Source organism: Ruditapes philippinarum, unplaced genomic scaffold, assembly GCF_026571515.1.
Source record: "Ruditapes philippinarum isolate M1 unplaced genomic scaffold, ASM2657151v2 ctg1241_1_1_1_1, whole genome shotgun sequence".
Lineage (NCBI taxonomy): Eukaryota > Metazoa > Mollusca > Bivalvia > Venerida > Veneridae > Ruditapes > Ruditapes philippinarum.
This window is the reverse complement of record NW_026858567.1, coordinates 77,126-83,885: the sequence shown is the minus strand read 5'-3', so window position 1 is coordinate 83,885 and position 6,760 is coordinate 77,126.

The following is a 6,760-nucleotide window of genomic DNA, read 5'->3' as shown; positions in this document are numbered from 1 at the left end:
CGTGTCGCATCGATAAAACGCCGAATGACGTCATTCACCAATTTTCTGAAAACATAGAATTCAAGCAACTCTCAATACATTATTACTTACTTTAGACATATTCCTGTCTAAATTTTGGAAAGCAAAATTGAATTCTATTATTATGAAGAACCTGTTAATCTAGTTCGTAAAAGTCAAGCTATTCTTCGAATACCGTCGATAAATTCAGAATTCTTTATGTCTTACTTTCTTTATGTCCTAATCAGTCAGGGATGTTATATTTCCGATCCTTAAAGATCGTTCAGCACGGCATTATTGTTGTGCTTGTGGTATTTTAGTTCTTTCTATTCGGCATCTCATGTTGGGTGGTTCCAGTATACCTTAATTGAATACTGTTGAATCACCCTAAGGATATATGGCCTGCTTTTTGAAATTGTCTTTTGACGTCATATCTGTGATATGCAGGCTTCATAACCTCAGATTCCCTTTCAAAATTCCATTTTATTTAGTTCCGCCCATTGTTTTTTCGTTTAGGGCACACGCTTTTTTTTACTTGAGGACTATATGCCGCTTTTCATGGAATAGCACTAACGTGTCACATTGAAGGTTCCATGATAACCGCCATATGAACACATCTGCAGATGTTTCAAAATTCTAAATTTTACCAGTTCATGTTAAATGTTGAATTCTGCTTAAGCCGGTGCTAGGGGGGGGGGCGTGGACGGTAGTTTGCACTTGACAGTACCGTCCATGAACAGACTCAATCAAACCGAGCCTGCAACATTTTCAGTTTTGCCGTGTTGGGCTTTCTTTGGGGATTTTTATTTCTCTCCATTTTACATATGAAGAAGGTTCAGTATATACATTTAAGGTTTCAAAAGAAGGTTTCAATAGTGAAAAAGAACGAATATCTTTATGAAAACTGATATCAATGTCTTAATGAAAACTGATATCAACGTCTTAATGAAAACTGATATCTGTGTCCTTATGAAAACTAATATCTATGTTCTAATGAAAACTAATATATATGTCCTAATGAAAACTAATAGCAATATCTTAATTAAAACTGATATTTTTGTCTTAATGAAAACTGATATTATATCTTAATTAAAACTGATAGGTTTGTATCGATCTTATGATATACTGATATATCTATTATTAAAGATACACTGATATATCTTTTTCTTAAAATATACCGATATATCTATTTCTAAAGATATACTGATATCTACCATATAAAGATATACTGATATATATTTCTAAAAATATACTTATATATGTATGTCTTAAGATATACTGATATATATACCTATTTCATAAGATATACTGATATTTATTCTTAAAGAATTTTATAAATTTTATAAATTCGAGGGGTGTCATCTTATTAATTTTTAACAATTAAAATTATATAATTTATCAAAAACTTTATTTATCAAACACATTAGTTCAACAAAAACATTATGTATTAAATAAAAAGATCCAACGAAATATCCGTACTCAAGTGATTAACAAGAATCAAGTATAATCGTACTTTAACTTGATTGATTACACAATGTCGTATTCCTCTCGTATATTAATGTGAAATGTGATTTATCTATATGAAACAAATATCATTTTGAGATTTTCTCACACTGAATTTATCGGAGAAAGAAAAAGTATCCCATACTGCAGAACACTCTTGCACTAGCTTGAAAAAAACCCGAAAAATAAATGATTTATTTACCATCATGCGTCAGGGACTGATGATCAATTCAAATGCGATGCAATACGTTTATTTTCCTAATTCCACTGAACGCCTGCAGATATTTATCAACTGTGATTAACGGTAAATCTTTAAGGCATGCGCGATCTGACGAGGTAGATACATGTTGATTTAGTTACCGAATTTTACAACAACGTTTTCGTTTTCACGCCATGTGTGTGAAAAATCTGATATGAAATTGCTTTTTTAAAAAAAGAGTACGAAATGCACTCGCTGAAATAGTCGAGATGTTGAATATTACGTTTAAAGTCAGTGTGAAAAATATTTCCGAGAAAGAGAAAAAACTTTGATAGTAATGGAATGCCGACAATATATTATGCTGATATGTCAACTTTCTAGTTTTACTAGTCATGGAAGATCTCAAATGTTTACCCGTGCAATATTTCAGCAACAATCGGGCACCTAGAAAGACAGGGTATTTTTGTTATTATTATTTGTAGCCAAGTTCCGTTTGCACTATTTCGAACGAAATAAGGATAAATTTATTTAATAAGTTTTGATTACGGTATTGTACAATGTATTGTTATACTCAATTCTGGCGGACTTCATTGGGTTATAGAGCTTCTTTAATAACTTCCCTAGGATGTGATGTAAAGAAACGGACAGTAAGATATATCTTACGTTATTAAAAGAAAAAACAAAGTTGGTGTCATAATGACTGATTGCAACAGTGTAAAAATGTTTTATTATTCAGACAGTTTTATTTTTTTTGCTAGACTTGCACAATTTATATTATATACTATATTTGGCCAAAGCAATTTTATGCCATTGATATTTTACAATTCTAATTTATCAAAACAAAATGATGTTTCATTTGTTTCTGTCTGACCACAATTCAATCAAGAGATGTAAAAACGATTATCGCAATAATTAGTTGATACAAGATCATACAAACGCTTTATATTGCTAAATAACTTTATTTCATATCAAGATTAAAATACTTTTTGTCATTCCAAAATGTATTCATGTAAACATTGAACTTTTCGATGAAATAATAGGAAACTGTTTTCTTCTTTTGAATCAATGAAGCTTCGATGCAGTTTGTCGTTTTCAAAACCAGAGAACCTACTATTAGTATAAATATATATATTACTGGTTTTAGCATATAAAATTGGCACATTGTGATTTTCTAAGTATTGACATTTTAACAATTCTACCATTTGACTGCGGTAAATATAAACGTATTTTGCTGCCGAAAAGACGCGACTGCATTTGGACTTTTTACAGCTGCTTTTTTAGGCAAATTTGAGGCAAATGACTGGCAATTTGCTGGAACATTTGACACCGAAGTCTTAACGCTTTGTTAATTTCTAACGACTTGATACTACATTGATACATTAATTCTGTTTACTTTTGCGTTAGTGACACATTAGTCCAAAGGGCTTACTGTATTTCATATAATGTGATGTAATGGTGACATTATTATTTCCCCACATGATATTTAATTATGAATGTATATGTTAAACGTTGCTGGCTTTTTGGTCCCCCTTTCCCTTGGAGTATTTTACTTATTAAATGTTTTATAAAGGGCCAGTTACACAGACGGTCGGTCCCCAATCGGTCATTTGAATTTAAATTTACTCGATGTTATGATCAGTTGTCATGCGTGATTTTATTTCTGGTTTTTCTGTATAAACGGCCATCGGTGACAGAAAGCAACTCAAACGGGGTTGGATCGGTGATAAAAATGCTGAAATACTATCGGTTTTTATCGTTTGTAAATCGGAGCTATATCTGGCGTAACGCTGATTAATCGGTGTTTGATAGATGTCATCAGTGGTTAAACACTTTCCCTCAGACATGGCCGGTGATTCATCTTTGGTTATTTTTGTCCGATCGGCGATATCGGTGATTAAGAGCTTGCATATCATAAGAATGGTAAAATATGTTTTAAATGTCACTCACGTAGCGTAATTTCGATATAATTATATTTCTGTTTAACTCAGGGATGATAGATAAAATCTTATCAATGCTAGATAGTGAAAGATAAAATATTGCAGTAAAGTGAATAGGATTTTTTTATATATAAGTTTTTTTATATATAAGACATTCTTTCTCTTCATTACATGAAATCTATTTGACATTATCTGTAATCAAAGGCGCCGATAAAAGCATTTTGCAAACAAATAAAATATAATACCGTACAAGAAAAGCATAATTTGGCATTCCATGGAAATTATGTTGACATTGGATTCAATGGGAACATAATTTTATTACAAAACACATAACAAGCATAATAGTTCAAAAATTTGTTTGTTTGTTAAAACAGATGTTAATGCAGTTATGATTGAATGACAATAACAACGAATCTACAATGCGAATAAAAACATATAAATACAATGTCGACCGATGCAACCGATGTAGAAACTTTTCACCTATCTATATTTCTTTTCTTTCTTTTTTTTTTTGGGGGGGGTCATTTTTTCCTACATTCTGGGTTTAAAAAAAGAAGAAGAAAACGACGACAACAACAACAACAAAAACAAATCAGAGCATCAACAAATATATTGCTTTTTCCCGTTGTGAAATCGTTGTTTGTGTTGCTTTTTTGTGCTGTAGCAGTATATTTACTTACTTGAGTATATCATCTTTTTCAAACAAAGAAAACATGTTTTCGCATTGTTATTAAATTAGGTTATTACAAAATATTTAGAAGTCCATCTGAAGATGTTATGAAATACTAAAACACTAATAATAATGATAATAATAATGTTATTATTATTATTATTATTATTATTATTATTATTATCATTATTATCATTTATTATTATTATTATGACTATTTTTATTATTATTATTTTAATTATTATTATTATTATGTTTATTGTTGTTGTTGTTGTTATTATAAGTATTATAATAATTATTATTGGTATTATTATTTTTATTATTATAGAAAGACAGAAAGAAGGAAAGAAAAATAAAAATAGAAGAAATAAAGAAAACATAAATAAAGAAAAAAGAAATGTCTAGCCTTTTAAGAATATTATAAATTAAAAGAGTAAAAGATATTACCAAAAAGAAACATTCTATGGATGGGTGTATTCTAAAAAAAATTGGCTTTACACTTTTGTACATAAAAGTTAACTGAGGAAACTAAAACCTGGACCGACTTTAATAGTTAAAGTTTGCCCAACGTACCATGAGAGTCGTTCAACCAGGGTTGTACTGTATTTATTTCTAGGTTTTTAATAGCCTAGGAAGATCATCATAGCAATATTACAGGCTCTCTTTGGCTCAATTTAGCTTGTTTTCATATAACGTATACGTATAGCTCAATTTTCGCCCACGTCGCGTCATTTTATTTCATTGAGATTATATTATTATTATATATTTGGATGATTTAGATAGCAGCAAGGTTAATTTATCTATTAAATAAACGAAAGAACACTGATTGTAATTGCATAAGATAGTGACACATTCACTGAATGTTGAAAGGAATTAGATTTATCTTACAACATTCTCCTCTGCGTTCAAAGTTTTTGACATTATCGCCGTTTGAACGGCGCCATCGAAAACATTTGAAAACAAATAAAAGATGTATACATTCACACTTTTCCTGACTCTGTGTTTAGTTTGCGTTGTCAAACCGAATTTATTTTTCAGTAATTATCAATCTATTTCCTCAAAAATGTACCTCGCAATAAAGTAAAGAATACATTTGCAAAACCATAAGTAATGTTGTTGGCAAACAGAGACTGATCCAAGTAACAAGTGTTTACTGCGTGTTACAGAGGACAGACGTCGAATGAAGTAGCAGATTATCAACTGAACTGTTTTTGTTGGCATAACTGAAACAGGGAAACTAATAATATTACAATAACAATAGGTATACCATTGTTTGATGTGTAATAATTAAAACGATTTTAAAAATCATCAATGAGGAGTTGCTATTCACGTGAAATGGGTATTACAATTGTATTGAGATGTGATGTTCTTCGTGTGTTGCTTTCATTGCATTTGTTGACGACATGAACAAAATCAGTAATAAAGGAGGACCAAACGAGACGTTGTTCTGCGTTTTTTGGCTTTGTTCTTTTACTTTATTGAATGACACAAGTCATAAAACCCCACGAATAAATTTTTAACAACACACGCAAAATTTAAAATATATAAAATACAAGCAGGCCTCTCAATAAATGAGATTAATTAAAGATTTTTCTAGTTTGTTTTATCAAATATCATCTTTATTCAATTTCTTTGTTAATTATGTAGTAGATAAGATCAATGAGAAATAATACGCGCATTAAAATCTGTTTCAATTTAAACTCCTCTTTAACTGAGTTGTCTGTGTGTCCAAAATACTTCAGAATCTTAATAAAAATTCGAAGATTAAACATATTGAAGACTCGGGTATTTTTAAAATACGTTAAAATAAATGTCACCCACGTAGCGTAATTTTATTATATAATTCCATTTCTGTTTATTATTCCGGGATGATAGATACAATCTTATCAGCATAAGATAGTGAAAGATAAAATGTTGCAGTAAAGTGAATAGGATTTTTTTATATAAGTCATTCTTTCTCTGCATTACATGAAATCTAGTTGATATTATCAGCAATCAATGGCGCCGATAAAAGCATTTTTCAAACAAATAAAAGATAATACCGTACAAGAAAAGCATAATTTGGCATTCCATGGAAATTATGTTGACATTGGATTCAATCCGAACACAAATCTATTATAAAACACAAAACAAGCGTAATAGTTCCATAATTTGTTTCTATGATAAGCCGTATGTTAATGCAGTTATGATTAAATGACAATAATGACGATTTTACAATGCGAACACAATCATCTCAATACAACAACAACAACAACATTAACAACATAACAAAACAACAAGAAATGACTTGCTTCCTCCCGATGTGAAATCTTTTTTTTTCTTTTTTGCTTGTTATTTTTGTTTGTTTGTTTGTCTGTTTGCTTGCTTAAATTATTATCATTAATTGAGTATTTAGAAGATTTGTTGTAACCGTGATGTCCGGGGAACTATTGTCTCCTCCCTTATTTCAAATCG